Here is a 17550-nt window from a genome sequence, read left to right as displayed (position 1 = left end):
TCAACCACCAAATAGGGAATCTATAGATGGAAAATCTTTATAGAAATTAAGGGAAAATGCAAGATCAAATGAAAGCTCTTAAGGGAGAAGAGATCCAGATAAAATTTGAGGGAGATATAACCCACCACACGTAGACAATTACAAATCTAAATCTCAAACATCAAAATGTAAATTAGATCTCAAAAAAATACCCAAATTCAATAGTAAAGAATAAAAATAATAATAGAATATAAAAAATAAAAAATTAGAGCAATATTTTTCAAAGAGAATAGGTTATTAAATACTTCTCATAAATATATCATATTATATATTAGAAGAAAGCTAATAAAATTTCTTGATCTGGATTTAAACAGGAACACAACAAATTACATACATAACCATAAATATAGAGATGTAATAAAAATAACACTTCAATTCATTAATATCAAATACTAAAATATGCTTACAAACATAATGGAAATAAGACTAGCTTGGTCGATGGTAGCTTATGTATGAGAAGAGATGTGGCAGCTACATGTCCCTAAGTTGTGTTACAATGAGGATTGAAGGCCTATTTATTATTGAGAAACAATATAAAACCCTAAACATCCAAAAACCTAACCCTAGGAGATGAAATGCCAAACTATGGGCCCCATTGGGGTAAGTTGGTACATCAACTTCCCGAGGTCTTAACTTTGGCATACAATCTTCGTTTGACGGAGACAATACCTCGTTAGAAATATCTATCCAAGGATTACAAATGATGACAGCAAATATCCAATTGAATACACATATTCACCACTAGTGATTTTCCCAAAAAACATCGTTTAGGGCTGCGAAATGGCTCCAGAAGTTTAGGACCTGAAAAAACTACCAGAAATAGTAAATTGTGCTACAATTAAGGAAATTGAAAAACTGAAAGAAATAATGGTGGGTTCCAAGTAGAATAGGTGAGTGGCCACCAATATCCACCTAGATTATTACTCCCCCTTAGGAAGAAATGGTCCCCATTGCATTGAGTTCCTCCATGAGATGAGGAAACTTCTGCTGAACTTGGTCCCTAGTGAGCCACTTTCCCTCGTGATGGAGTTGGCCTACTTTGTCAACTCGATATAGTTGGATCCTTTTCTGTCGGGTGTTCTTGATTTGTCTGTACATGATATAATCAGTTTTGGCTTGTTTCATGCATTCTGGGTTTAAATTTGTTGGTGTGATTTTTTCTGCAATGTGGGATGTGTCCAACAATGGTGAAAAGTAGGGCCGTAGGCAGTCCACATTGAACACTGAGTGTAGACCAAGGAATGTTGGAATACTAAGCTCAAAGGAATTTTCCCCTACTACCTTGGTGATGGTCTATGGCCCATATAGGAGCGGGTGAAGCTTTTAGTGGGGCCCAGTGAGGAACTCCTTCTGCAAATGTAGCCAAACTTTGCCATCCACCTAGAACTTGTGTGGCACTTGATGCTAATCATGTCACTGCTTGTACTTAGTATTGGCTCTATCCAAGATGGCATGTACCTATTGGTGGATGTGTTGAATGTGCTCAATGAATTTGTTTTCCTTGTCATATTTGGAATAGACATGAGCCGAATATGCCTGAGTAGCTATGAATGGTATGACCACATCAATGGGACATAGTGGTTGGAATCCTAGGCCCACCTGAAAAGGGTAGTGGCGAGTCGAGTTGTGGAGAGCCCAATTATAACTGTGTTGAACATAGGGGAGGCTCTAATCCCATGTGTGTGGATTCTTTGAGTTGTAAATGTGAAGAATGTGTACGATCATCCTATTGACGACCTCTGTTTGGCCATCAGTTTGGGGATGGAAAGTTGTGGACTTGGTGTTCGGCATTGACCAGAGAATGGACCAAAATGTACTGAGGAACCTACTGTCCCGATCTGAGATGATAGACTGTGGGATCCCAAAGTGTACCCACACTCGTTCAAAGAAGAGTTTAGCAATGGATTTTGCTATTATATTCTTCTTATGGTTCGTCATTATGGTCATCTTCGAGAATCTTTCGATAACCACAAAAACACAGTCATTTCCATGCTTAGTAGAAGGAAGGCCCAACATGTAATCCATGGATATGGATTCCCAAGGTCGACTAGCTGTAAGCAACAGAGTATAGAGGCCATGCTTCTTGATGGCCGGTTTGGAAATGGCATAGGAAATGCAGGATCTAATGTACTTCCCAGCGTCCTTTCAAAGATTCGACCAATAGAAATACTTCTGCATTACTGCCATTGTTTTCTCAACCCCAAAATGTCTAGTGACCCAACTGTAGTGCACTTCTCAAACTATCTTGACACGCTTACTTGAAGGAACACAAAGGTGTCCCATGTGACATAACATTCATCCTAGAGGTGAAAACATGGCACTTTCTGACCCTCCAAGAGCGTTTGGTATGTGTGGCTGAATTCTGGGTCACTTTTATAGAAACGTGGCCAATTCGAAGTCTCGTGCCCACAAGAGTTGAGCACAATGGTTAACGCCATGATCGGGGGTCGGCTGAGGCATTCTGCAACATTATTGGTGTTTCCCTTCTTGTACTTAATATTCAAATGGAACTGTTGCAGGCATGTGGACCAATTATGACGGTGATCATTCTGCAACTACCCTTACATCTGTATGAACTACAGTGGTTAGTGGTTTGTGTGGATGACTGTTTCCTTTCCCAAAATGTAATGCTTCCATTGTCCGCAGGCCTGCACAATGGAATACATCTCTTTCTCATAAGTGGGATACTTTTGTACTGTGTCTAAAATTGTTTCGCTGTGATATGCCACTGGATGCCCCTATTAAGTAAGGACTTCCCAAATAGCATAGTTAGAGGCATATGTCTCGATCTCAAATGGATTTTTCAAGTCTAGTAATATGAGCACTAGTGCAAAGAAGAGACGATTTTTCAACTCTGTGAATGCCTTTTCTTTCGCTCCTCCCTTGGTGACTTGACTCTAGGCCCAAGTGATATGAGAGAACACAAACATGAACCTGTTGTAAAAATTGCAAGATCGAGAAAGTTGCAGAGCTCTATCAGAGTGGATGGGGATGGCCAATCCAGAATGACTTGTATCTGGGCTAGATCCACATGCAACCCCCACTCATCATTGATGTATCCTAGGTATTGAACCTGGGTCATGCCAAAAGTGAATTTCTCCAAATTGGCACACAACTTGTGTTGCCATAGTGTTTGGAGAACCTGTTGGATGTGGTGGAGGTGCTCTTCCCAACTCAGGCTAAAGATCAAGATGTCATCCAAGTATACCACTACAAATGAATTGGTGAATTGTCACAAGATGTCATCCATCAGCCTCATGAAGGTTGTAAGAGCATTCATCAACCCGAAAGGCATAACTAGCCACACAAAAAGGACCTCCTTAGCTTTTAAGGAAATCTTCCACACATCGGAGTGTTAAATTGGTACCTGGTGATATCCAGACTTCAAGTCGATCTTGGTGAAATATTCCCCCCTTGAATTGGTCCAGAAGGTCATCAATCCATGGGATCGGGTACCTATTCTGGACAGTGATCTTGTTTAGTGCTCGATATTCAATACAAAGTCTCCAAGTCCCATCCTTCTTCTATACCAACACAATCGAGCTCCCACGGGGTGATGAACTCGACTGGATGTGACCTTTGTGCAACATATCCTGAATTTTCCTCTTGATTTCATATTTTTCCATAACAGAGAACCGATAGATGGGTCCATTGGGCAATGACGCACCTAGGGTTAGACTGATGGAGTGCTTGATGTGACAGTGCAGAGGCACCCTTGCGGGGGAGGTGAAGATGGCTCTCACTTTCAACAATGAACTATAGCATGGAACCCTTTACCCACATCTAGGAGTGGAAGAGGTGCTCCTCCTCATTTGGATCTTCAGGTTCCTCCTTCTGGATCTTCGTGGTGGAAACAGTCGTGTTAGGCTTTGCATCAATAATTTGCTTCCCTTTTTCATTCCCATTCTGACTCATAGTCGAAACATGCATCTGATTTAGAAGCCTTCAGCTCGGCCATGAGTGACTGCTTGGTCTGACACTCACTTGTGTTTTGAGTGGAGATCTTATGGAACTCACACCACTTTCCCCTATCCTTCTTTAGCTTCACTTTGTTTTTATTTTCTTGTGGATTTGGTGATTTATCCTAGTCTGCCCCTCCTTGGCTTTGTCCTTTATTCTACAGTTTGGGGGCACCTTTCCCTTGCTTCAAATTCGTAGATCCAAAGTGTCGCTTTTTCTGTCTAGGCTTCTCCTTGATGTTGACAGCGTATCAGTACATCGTACCGAGCAAGGAGATGTCCATTAACTCCATGTCATATTGAGTGTACCTATGTAGGCAGTTGTAGTACTTGAGTACCAAATGTTTCTCAGAACCCTTGATATCCAACTTTGTGTGAAGGGTATGAAAAACATTGGTACTCAAGTACTGCAAATCACAATGTGGTCCACTTTATGTATTTATCCTCATATCTCCCAACAGGGTAGTACTTCCCCTTGATGGCATCCTTGAATGAATTCCAAGTGGGTGTGGCTGAAAACAGTGAGGGTGCACTTTCATCCTTCTACTCACAGTAGGTTTCCCACTAGTCCTTGGTGTTGGGGATGGGTTTGAGAAGAGGAAAAGTATTCTTTTCCTAGCTGGATAAATCATGAATAGAAAAATATCCTTCTAGAATATTTAAACATTTATCTATAGCTTCTGCATCTATTTTTCCTTCAAATATGGGAATGTCAAAGTTTACTCGTACCTTAAAATGAGTGACACCCCTAGAGTGGTTGTTGAATGTGGATGCATTGCAAGTGGGTAACCATTGAAGGATCTGGGCAAAGTTATCCATCATTGTGTTCCTTTGTTTCTTGAGGGCCTCCTCAAGCAATATTTTGATAGGATATCCTGCTCCCTCGTCTTTGGTTTCTTCCCCCATGGGAAGTCGTTGGGGTTTGCGAGGCTGATCTTGCAAAGGTTCAAGCAGATCGAGCCCTAACTCATACCCTGACCTTGTTGGGGACATGCAAAGAAAAACAGAGAAAGAGAAGATTGCTCTGATACCATTGATTTGTATTTAAATAGAAATGCAACAAATTACATATATAACCATAAATACATAGATGCAGTAGAAATAAAACTTCATTTCATTAATATCAAATAATGAAAGATGCGTACAAAGAGAATGGAAATAAGACTGTCTCGAGCAATGGTAGCTTATCATTGAGAATAGATGTGGCAGCTACATGCCTTTGAACTATGTTATAATGAGGCTTGAAGGCCTATTTATTATTTAGAAACAATGGAAAACCCTAAACATCCAAAAATCTAACCCTAGGAGATGAAACACCAAACTATGGACCCCGTTGGGGGAAGTTGGTACATCAACTTCCTAGGGTCATAACTTTGGCATACGATCTCCATTTGACGCACACGGTACCTCGTTAGAAATATATATTTGATGACTAAATCTAATAACAATGAATTTTATGCTGAAAACACACAAAATTCATCGGTGGTTTTCCCAAAAAAACGTCGTTTAGGGCCTCAAAACGGCTCCAGAAATTCAAGACCCGAAAAAAACTATCAAAAATAATAAATTGTGCTACAATTAAGGAAACTAGAAAACTGAAAGAAAAAATGGTGGGCATCTAAGTGGAATATGTGGGTGGCCACCAATATCCACCTGGATAATTCCTCCCCCCTTAGGAAGTAATGGTCCCCATTGCATTGATTTCCTCCATGAGATGAGGAAACTTTTGCTGAACTTGGTCCCTGGTGAGCCACTTTCCCTAGTGAAGGAGTTGACCTGCTTTAACATCTCTATATAGGTGTATCCTTTGTTTTCAGGTATTCTTGATCTATGTGTCCATGATTTTATCAGTTATGGCTTGTTCCATGCAGTCTGGGTTTAACCATGTTGGTGTGAGTTGTTCTGCAATGTGAGATGTGTCCAATAATGGTGGAAAGTAGGGCCGAAGGCGGTCCACATTGAACACTGGGTGTAGACCAAGGAATGGTGGAATACTGAGCTTGAATTCATTGTCCCCTACTGCCATGGTGATGGTGTATGGGCCATATCAAAGTGAGCAAAGATTGAGATGGGGCCTAGCGAGGTGCTTGTTCTGCAAATGTAGCCAAACTTTTTCGCCCACCTAGAACTTGTGTGGCATCCGATGCTGATCATGTCATGACTTGTACTTAGCATTGGCTTTGTCCAAGATGTCATGGACCTATTTTTGGATGTATTGAATGTGCTAAATGAAGTTTTCCACCTTGTTGGCTTCGGAATAAACATGAGCTAAATCTGCCTAAGTAGCTGGAAATGGTATGACCACATCAATGGGACATAGTGTTTGGAATCCTAGGCCCACCTAAAAAGGGTTGTGGCTAGTCAAGCTATGGAGAGCCCAATTATAGATGTACTAGACATAGGGAAGGCTCTCATCCCATGTGCATGGATGCTTTTAGTTTTACATGCACAGAATATGTACGATCTGTTGAAAAGTTTGCAACAATAAATTCTTGTTGAGAATGCAACAAGATGATGGAGCTTAGTGGAAAGGAGTCACCTTCACTAAGTGGTCCCGCAAGCAAGTTTTGGCGCAAAGTCTATTTTTAGACTATCTCTATTTTTAGACATATGGATCATGGACTTCTATTTTTGGATCACAGCAGGAGTGATCAGAGTCTATTTTTAGACTGCTAGTCAAAAATAGAAAAGTCAAATATTATTGTCTCATAATAATATTTAGACTATAAACTTTATCTTATCCTCTTGGAGCACTATAGTTTGAGCTACAGATGTGGCACATGCAGCTGTCAGAAGGAAATACGATTTCTTTATGAGTCAGTTGAGCTATTGCATGCAGGACATCAGTTAGAACTCATGTGGTTGAGTTCTGTGGAGTTGGATGAGCAGTTAATGGAGTTGTGTTCAGTTTGACTTAGTTGAACTAGTTGTATTTAGTCTAACTGGCCAATAGAGTAAGTGATGAGTTGTGTGAATTAGTTATTAATTAATTCACTAATTATTAACTCATAATGCAACTGAAGAATACATCAGTTAACTCAGTGCATGTACAATTCATTGCTGTGATCCAAAAATAGATGGACTTCTATTTTTGGATCACAGGAGGAGTGATCAGAGTCTATTTTTAGACTGCTAGTCAAAAATAGAAAAGTAAAATATTATTGTCTCATAATAATATTTAGACTATAAACTTTATCTTATCCTCTTGGAGCACTACAATTTGAGCTACAGATGTGGCACATGCAGCTGTCAGAAGGAAATACGATTTCTTTATGAGTCAGTTGAGCTATTGCATGCAGGACATCAGTTAGAAATCATGTGGTTGAGTTCTATGGAGTTGGATGAGCAGTTAATGTAGTTGTGTTCAGTTTGACTTAGTTGAACTAGTTGTATTTAGTCTAACTGGCCAATAGACTAAGTGATGAGTTGTGTGAATTAGTTATTAATTAATTCACTAATTATTAACTCATAATGCAACTGAAGAATACATCAGTTAACTCAGTGCATGTACAATTCAGTGGAGATAGGTGTTAGAGGTTGAGATTGTTATCAGTTGTGACTATAGTTGTGCATGAGACTTTGCACAATCAAAGGATTGAGTATGCCCATGAGAATTACATATGCCCAGTGATATAGCCTGTGCTCACGTGATTTCCAATGTCAGTGATTCTCCAAGGTAAATAGAACTTGGAACGAGTTTGGATTCATTCATTCTCTTGCAAGATTGTGCAGTGGAGGCAGGCAAAGCAACGGAGGAGATTTGGAGGTCAGCTCTGAGCTGTATTGTGTGTAACAGGTGGAGATAGTGCTGGATACTTGTGAGGAGTATTGTACTACGTAATGTTGAGATTGCAACAAGATGATGGAGCTTAGTGAAAAGAGTCGCCTTCACTAAGTGGGCCCGCAGGCTATTTTTGGCGCAAGTCTATTTTTAGACTATGTCTATTTTTAGGCATATGGATCATGTCTATGTTTATGGATGATTGATCAAGTTGGGAAAAATAGATGGACTTATATTTTTGATGAAAGTGTGAGTGATCAAGTCTATTTTTAGACTGGCTGTCAAAAATAGAAAAGTCAAATATTATTATCTCACAATAATATTTGGACTATAAACTTAATCTTATTCTCTTGGAGCACTTCAGTTTGAGCTACGGAAGTGGCACATGCAGCTGTCAGAAGGAAATTCATTTTTCTTATGAGTCAGTTGAGTTGTTGCATGCATGACTTCAGTTAGAACTCAAGTGAGTTGAGTTTAGTGGACTGGAGGTACAGTTGATGGAGTTGTGTTCAGTTTAACTTAGTTAAACTGGTTGTAGTTAGTCTAACTGCAGATAGACTAATGATGAGTTGTTAAACTAATTATTAACTCATAATACAACTAAAGAATACATCAGTTAACTCAGTTGCATGTCAGTGCATGTTCAGTTCAACAGGGACAGGTGGTAGAGAATCAGATTGCTATCAGTTGTGACTATAGTTGTGCACCAGATCTTGCACAATCAAAGGATTGAGTATGCCAATGAGTTTTCTCACGTATTTGGCCCGCATTTTAGCCTTTGCTCACGTCCACAAAGAGTGAGTGACTATTTTGCAGGTGAAAATCGAGTTTGGGAAGCAATTCTCATCAGTTCTTGAGCAGGTATTGAGCAGTGGAGGCAGGCAAGCAGTGGAAGAGATTTGGAGATCAGATCTGAGCTGTATTGTGTGTAACAGAGGTGGAGATACTTGTGAGAAGTATTATGTTGTGTAATGTTACATGACTCAATCATTAATATACAGATAGTGTGGGGTTTTTAGCGCGATGCTTTCCCCGTGATACATACTGTGTTAATGTGTGAATGCTCTTGATGTTTTATTGTTATTGATGCTGCTATATTCTTGATCAACGTAGAGGAGCTTATGTATTGTGTATGTTTTCCGCATTAGTACATGATCAGGATAATCTCCATTGAATATGTGTTAAATTATTCAAAATTTATACATGGTATCAGAGCTAGATGATTTGTAGAAAAAATTTCTACATGGTATCAGAGCTAGATTTGTAGAGATTTTGCAGGAAATTCCTATATGGTATCGGAGCAGCTTGATTTGTAGAAGAGATTTTTACAGGATATCAAGCGAGGGTTGATCGGAAGCAGTTGAGTTAGTTGCTGGTGGAAATCGAATTTGCAGCAGTGTTGTTGAAATGTCTTTCAACGGATTGCAAATGTTATTCCAAAGCAAGAGCGACCTGGCGCTCAAGGATAAACTTAGTAACAATAAAGGTGAGAATGGATCTTCATCAAAGGTATCTGATGAAGAGAATCGTGCTTTGGCTGCCAAAGCAAAGAAAGGGAAGAGCAAGAAAGCTTCTCAGTCTGGTGCGAAAGGTAAGAAGCAGGATATGTCCAAGGTGAAGTGTTTTCACTGTCACCAGCATGGACACTATGCCACAAATTGTCCGCAGAAGAAGAAGAACAAGCAAGCTGCTGGATCTGCAGGGGGAGAGGCTTTAGCTTCTCAGTTTGAGCTTGATTTTTCATTGATCGCATGCTTGGTTTCAAGTGTGATGGGATCAGTGTGGTTCCTGGACAGTGGTGCATCTTTTCACATGACAAGAGATAGAGATTTGTTCTCTGATCTGGAGGACAAAGATCTTGGAGTGCACATCGAGATGGGTGATGATGGTAGATACAGTGCGACCGGTATCGGTACCATTTCCTTTGAGAGGGAGTCTGGTAAACCCTTTGTATTGAAGGAAGTCATGCATGTTCCAGGATTGAAGAAGAATCTCATCTCAGTGGCGATGTTAGAAGACAAGGGGTATGATGTTGTTTTCAGCGAGGGAAAGGCCTTCCTGCGCAGCAAGACAACTGGTGAGACCCGGAAGATAGGGGTTCGAGTGAGGAACCTTTATCAGTTGCATGTAGATGGATGCGCAGCAATGGCAGGCAAGGAAGAAGGATTGGTGAGCCGGGATGATGGCGAGTTGTGGCACAGGAGATTGGGTCACCTTCACCATGGAGCCTTGAAGATACTGCAGCAGATCACTACAGGGATTCCTAAAGGCACACTTGCGCAGTCAAATCAATGCAAGGGGTGTACTTTGGGGAAGTTTGTGAAAGCCACCTTTCACGAGAAGGATAGTCGCGCCACGACGATCCTTGAGAGAATTCACACAGACGTGTGTGGACCTTTCTCAGTTGCTTCGACATCAAAACACAGGTATTATGTGATTTTTGTTGATGATTTCTCTCGTAAGTGCTGGATCTTCTTCATGCAGAAGAAGAGCGAGACATATTCAAAGTTCTGTGAATTCAAAGCACTGGTCGAGAAGGAGTCGGGGAAGAAGGTGAAGGCTCTTAGGAGCGATAATGGTGGTGAATACATCTCGGACGAGTTCAAGGATTTCTGCAAGGCAGAAGGGATTCATAGAGAGCTCATAGCTCCCCATAACCCACAGCAGAACGGGGTAGCTGAGCGGAAGAATAGAATGATTGTGGGTGCTGCACGGGCAATGTTGCATGATCAGGGCCTACCCCTTCACTTGTGGGCAGAAGCATGCAATACAACAGTTTATGTGCAGAACCGTTGTCCTCATAGGATACTTGGCATGAGTACACCCGAGGAGGCTTATTCTGGTAAGAAGCCTGATCTTTCTCATTTGAGGATTTTTGGTGCTAACGTTTACATGCATGTGACGAAGGATGCCAGAAAGAAGTTGGAGCCGACTGCAGAGGTTGGGATATTTGTGGGGTACACTGATATGCCCCACAACTATCGTGTGTATTTTCCAGACAGTGGTAAAACTGTTGTGCGACGGGATATAAAATTTCAGGAGGAGAAAGCCATGAAGTGTTCGCTTGAGAGGGAGCTACACTTGCATGCAGATGAGGAGCTATTAGTTCCTAAGGATGAGCTTCAGGACGTGGATCAGCCACAGGACGAGGTTCATGGAGTGGAAGAGACCACTCATGCAGCGCCAACCATCAGAGGGCGAAAGCGCTTGACAGAAGCTGAGCGACTGGCTCAAGATGCAGAGAAAGTTGTAGGACCACCTACAACCCAACGCAGGCAAAGACAGTCACCTGATCGGTACACTGGATACATGGCTCTTATGAGCAAGTGTGTTGTGACTGAGCCATCCTCTTTCGAGGAAGCTGTGGAGGATCCCGCATGGGTAGACGCCATGGTGGAAGAGTATGATTCTATTGTCAGAAACAGTGCATGGGAGATTGTTCCTAGACTGGAAGGGAAATCAGTGGTAGGTTCGAGATGGATCTACAAAGTTAAGTAGGCAGCTGACGGGAGTGTGGAGAAGTACAAGGCAAGATTTGTTGCCCGAGGCTTTTCACAGATTGAGGGGATCGATTATGAGGAGACCTTTGCACCTGTCGCAAGGTATTCTTCCATACGGACGATTCTTGCTCTCTCAGCGCAGATGGGATGGCACATTCATCAGATGGATGTGAAGAATGCGTTCCTCAACAGAGTCATTGAGGAGGAGGTGTACATTGAGCAACCCGAAGGCTTTGAAGTCTTCAACAGTGAGTCGCATGTGTGCAGGCTCAAGAGAGCGCTGTATGGGTTGAAGCAAGCACCATGTGCTTGGTACACACGGATAGACAGCTATTTCACAGGACTTGGATTCTCCAAGAGCGAGGCGGATCCGAACCTATACCAAATTGTGGTGGAGGGTAAGTTGCTTATCATTGTACTGTATGTTGATGATTTGATTCTAACGGGTGATGAGCTGTTGATACTGTCATGCAAGAAGGATCTTGCTACAGAGTTTGAGATGAAGGACTTGGGCCTCCTTCACTATTTCCTAGGATTGGAAATATGGCAGCGCAGTGGTGGACTGTTTGTTTCTCAGGGCAAGTATGCTCGGGAGATACTGGAGAAGTTCAAAATGCATGGCTGCAAGCCTGTTGATACTCCTCTTCCTGGAGGTTGGAGGAAGGAGGATGCCACTTCGGGAGAAGAAGTGGATGCCATTGTTTATCGACAGTTGGTGGGGTCGCTGATGTATTTGGTCAATACATGACCTGATATATGCTATGCAGTTAACCAGCTTTCACAAGCTATGGTTAAGCCTACCAAGCTCTTCTGGAAGGCGGGCAAGCATGTATTGCGCTACTTGAGAGGCACATCGAGATATGGTTTGTGGTACAGACAGGAGGATGAGGTGAAGCTATGTGGCTTCACGGATGCAGATTGGGCAGGGAGCCCAACAGACAGAAAGAGCACATCAGGAGGGGTCTTCAGTATCGGATCGACAGCAGTTTCTTGGTACAGCAGGAAGCAGAGATCCGTGGCACTCAGTTCAGCGGAGGCCGAGTATATGGCAGCAAGTTTGGCTGCATGCGAGGCTATATGGATGAGGAAGATCCTGGTTGGTTTGTTCGGTTCTCATTTGGATCCTACTTTGATTTACTGTGATAACCAGAGTTTCATTAAACTCTCGGCTAATCCTGTATTTCATGATAGATCTAAACATATTGACATCAGGTACCATCATATCAGAGATTGTGTGCAGCGGAGGATCATGTTACTTTCGTACATTCCAACGGAGGATCAGGATGCTGATATTCTGACGAAGGCTCTCACCAGGAGCAAATTCGAGTACCACCGAGGCAGGATAGGGGTTGCTGATAATCCATATCTTGTCGAGAGGGAGTGTTGAGATTGCAACAAGATGATGGAGCTTAGTGAAAAGAGTCGCCTTCACTAAGTGGGCCCGCAGGCTATTTTTGGCGCAAGTCTATTTTTAGACTATGTCTATTTTTAGACATATGGATCATGTCTATGTTTATGGATGATTGATCAAGTTGGGAAAAATAGATGGACTTCTATTTTTGATGAAAGTGTGAGTGATCAAGTCTATTTTTAGACTGGCTGTCAAAAATAGAAAAGTCAAATATTATTATCTCACAATAATATTTGGACTATAAACTTAATCTTATTCTCTTGGAGCACTTCAGTTTGAGCTACGGAAGTGGCACATGCAGCTGTCAGAAGGAAATTCGTTTTTCTTATGAGTCAGTTGAGTTGTTGCATGCATGACTTCAGTTAGAACTCAAGTGAGTTGAGTTTAGTGGACTGGAGGTACAGTTGATGGAGTTGTGTTCAGTTTAACTTAGTTAAACTGGTTGTAGTTAGTCTAACTGCAGATAGACTAATGATGAGTTGTTAAACTAATTATTAACTCATAATACAACTAAAGAATACATCAGTTAACTCAGTTGCATGTCAGTGCATGTTCAGTTCAACAGGGACAGGTGGTAGAGAATCAGATTGCTATCAGTTGTGACTATAGTTGTGCACCAGATCTTGCACAATCAAAGGATTGAGTATGCCAATGAGTTTGCTCACGTATTTGGCCCGCATTTTAGCCTTTGCTCACGTCCACAAAGAGTGAGTGACTATTTTGCAGGTGAAAATCGAGTTTGGGAAGCAATTCTCATCAGTTCTTGAGCAGGTATTGAGCAGTGGAGGCAGGCAAGCAGTGGAAGAGATTTGGAGATCAGATCTGAGCTGTATTGTGTGTAACAGAGGTGGAGATACTTGTGAGAAGTATTATGTTGTGTAATGTTACATGACTCAATCATTAATATACAGATAGTGTGGGGTTTTTAGCGCGATGCTTTCCCCGTGATACATACTGTGTTAATGTGTGAATGCTCTTGATGTTTTATTGTTATTGATGCTGCTATATTCTTGATCAACGTAGAGGAGCTTATGTATTGTGTATGTTTTCCACATTAGTACATGACCAGGATAATCTCCATTGAATATGTGTTAAATTATTCAAAATTTCTACACGTAATGTTACATGTTCTCAATCATTAATATATAAATAGTGTGGGGTTTTCAGCTGTAAGCTTTCCCCGGGTTACATACTGTGTTAATGTGTGCATGTTATTGATGTTTCATTGTTTTTGATGCTGCTAAATTGATGATCAACGTAGAGGAGGTTATGTATTATGCATGTATTCTGCAATAGCGTATAATCAGGATAATCTCTGTAAATATATGTCATACTATTCAAAATTTCTACATGGTATCAGAGCCAGGTTGATTTGTAGAAAAATTTCTACAGGATATCAAAGCGGGATTGATCATCAGATCTATTATTCAGAAATTGTTTACATTTTATTTCTTCAGGCAGAGTCTGTAATCGGGCCAGGTAGCCTCTAGATTCATCCTTCTTTTGGAAGGTGAGATATCCAGTAAAAGTCCATACAGTCGATCTCTGTATGAGAAATACTTTGTTCTCACGAATTTTAGGTCAGAAGCGGTTGAGTTTTGAGCTAGTGGAATGGCGCTCAAGGATAAACTCAGAAACATCAAAGCTAAGAATGGAGATGCCACAGATTGTCTGCAGAAAAAGAAGAACAAGCTAGCTACTGGATCTGCAGGAGGAGAGGCTCTAGCCTCGCAGTTTGAGCTTGATTTTCATTGATCGCATGTTTGGTTTCAAGTGTGATGGGATCGGTGTGGTTCTTGGATAGTGGTGTGCCTTCTCACATGACAAGAGATCGAGATTTGCTTTCTGATTTGGATGAGAAAGATCTTGGAGTGCACATCGAGATGGGCAATGATGGTAGATACAATGCGACCGGTACCGGTACCATGTCCTTTGAGAGGGAATCTGGTAAACCCTTCAGATTGAAGGAAGTCATGCATGTTCCAGGATTGAAGAAGAATCTTATCTCTACGGTGATGTTAGAAGACAAGGGATATGATGTTGTCTTCACCGAGGGAAAGGCTTTCCTGCGCAGCAAAACAACTGGAGAAACCCAGAAGATAGGGGTTCGAGTCAGGAACCTTTATCAGTTGCATGTAGATGCATGCAAAGCCTTGAGTAGCAAGGAAACTGATGGAGACTTGGTGGTTGAGAGGGAGCATATATTACCTCTCAACATGTAGAGCCAGAAGAAGTCTCAGATGATTATGGAAGAGCCACGATTGGTGCAGTAGCTTCAGGAGGTTATGGAGCAGCCACAACAAGAGAATCTTAGAGGAGATCGAGTAGAGACATCTACTCATGCAGAGACCTCCTGTAGGGGGAAAATTCGAGCCAGGTGGGATGAGGGATCGCATGTAGCCATACCTCCAGGTAGGAGGTGGGGTGATGTAGATTGATCGTCCCAAGGAGGAGAGGCAGGATCCTTGAGGTACCCAACCTCTTGGATGAGACCTTGCTACGGGAGCCCCGATGTGGAGTAGCTAGAACTGACTGATTGGGTAGAGACAAATGTGGATGGAGCAGTAGAGAGAGGGACAGTGTAGGGAATCCCAGGACAACGCATAGCATGCACGCTGCAGCAATGCGAGAGGCACAAGTGTTTTGCACAGTGCTAGGTGGCATAGAGAGGTGTGCAATGGTGCGAGATGCATGGAGATGTTGCAGTAGCGTAGATGTCAGAGAGGGAGAACTTGTCAGTAGCAGGTAGAGCTTCAGCATCAGAGTATGTTCCTAGCCCAACAGAGTGGTCAGTTGGGAGTGTTTTTGTTCCAAGTGTTGTTGGAGCAAAGTGGACCGGGCAGATGTGTTGCATGCAGAACATTCCAAAGTTATAGGATCGGGTTTGAGAGGAAGCCTTTCTTGTTGAGAGGGAGTGTTGAAAAGTGTGCAACAAGAAATGCTTGTTGAGAATGCAAGAAGATGATGGAGCTTAGTGGAAAGGAGTCGCCTTCACTAAGTGGTCTTGCAGACAAGTTTTGGCGCAAAGTCTATTTTTAGACTATGTCTATTTTTAGACATATGGATCATGGTATATGAGTTGCAGGATGTTGTTTATGGATGATTGGTCATGTTGGCAAAAATAGATGGACTTCTATTTTTGGATCACAGCAGGAGTGACCAGAGTCTATTTTTAGACTGCTAGTCAAAAATAGAAAAGTCAAATATTATTGTCTCATAATAATATTTAGACTATAAACTTTATCTTATCCTCTTGGAGCACTTCAGTTTGAGCTACATATGTGGCACATGCAGCTGTTAGAAGGAAATACGCTTTCCTTATTAGTCAGTTGAGCTATTGCATGGAGGACATCAGTTAGAACTCATGTGGTTGAGTTCTGTGGAGTTGGATGAGCAGTTAATGGAGTTGTGTTCAGTTTGACTTAGTTGAACTAGTTGTATTTAGTCTAACTGGCCAATAGACTAAGTGATGAGTTGTGTGAATTAATTACTAATTAATTCACTAATTATTAACTCATAATGCAACTGAAGAATACATCAGTTAACTCAGTGCATGTACAGTTCAGTGGAGACAGGTGTTAGAGGTTGAGATTGCTATCAGTTGTGACTATAGTTGTGCATGAGACTTTGCACAATCAAAGGATTGAGTATGCCCAGTGATATAGCCTGTGTTGAGGTGATTTCCAGTGTCAGTGATTCTCCAAGGTAAATAGAACTTGGAATGAGTTTGGATTCATTCATTCTCTTGCAGGATTGTACAGTGGAGGCAGGTAAAGCAGTGAAGGAGATTTGGAGATCAGATCTGAGTTGTATTGTGTGTAACAGGTGGAGATAGTGCTGGATACTTGTGAGGAGTATTGTACTATGTAATGTTACATGTTCTCAATCATTAATATACAAATAGTGTGGGGTTTTCAGCTGTAAGCCTTCCCCGGGTTACATATTGTGTTAATGTGTGCATTTTATTGATGTTTCATTGTTTTTGATGCTGCTAAATTGATTATCAACATAGAGGAGGTTATGTATTATGCATGTATTCGACAATAGTGTATAAACGGGATAATCTTTGTGAATATGTGTCATATTATTCAAAATTTCTACACGATCATCATGTTGACGACCGCTATCTAGCCATTAATTTGGGGATGGAAAGTTGTGGACTTAGTGAGCTTGGTGTTAAAAATCGACTAGAGACTGGACCAGAATGTACTGAGGAACCTACTATCCCAATTTGAGATGATAGACTATGGGATCTCAAAGTGTACCCACACTCGTTCAAATAAGAGTTTAGTAATGGCTTCTACTATGATATTCTTCTTGCACACCACCATAATGGCCATCTTTGAGAATATGTCGACAACCACAAAAACAAAGTGATTTCCATGATTATTAGAAGGAAGGCCCGACATGTAATCCATGGATATGGATTCCCAAGGTCAACTAGGTGTAGCCAGTGGAGTATCGAGGCCTTGCTTCTTGATCTCCGATTTGGAAATGGCATAGGAAGTGCAGGATCTGATGTACTTCCCTACATCCTGTCGAATATTTGACCAGTAGAAATACTTCTTCAGTACTACCAATATTTTCATGACCCCGAAATGTCCAATGACTTGATAGTAGTGCTCTTCCCAAATCATCTTGGCGTGCTTGCTTGAAGGAACACAAAGGTGTCCCAAGTGGCATAACATTGCATCCTAGAGGTGAAAATATGGGACTTGCTGACCCTCCAAGAGCGTCTGGTATGTGTGGCAAAATTCTGGATCATTTTTGTAGAGATGTGTCCAATCAGAAGTCTCATACCCACAAGAGTTGAACATGGTGGTTAATGCCATGATCGGGGGTTGGTTGAGGCAGCCTGCA

This window comes from Pinus tabuliformis, chromosome 3_2 (assembly GCF_031772625.1).
Source record: "Pinus tabuliformis cultivar Carrire ecotype Pingquan chromosome 3_2, CPIR1, whole genome shotgun sequence".
Classification (NCBI taxonomy): Eukaryota; Viridiplantae; Streptophyta; class Pinopsida; order Pinales; family Pinaceae; genus Pinus; species Pinus tabuliformis.
This window is presented reverse-complemented; position numbering follows the sequence as displayed.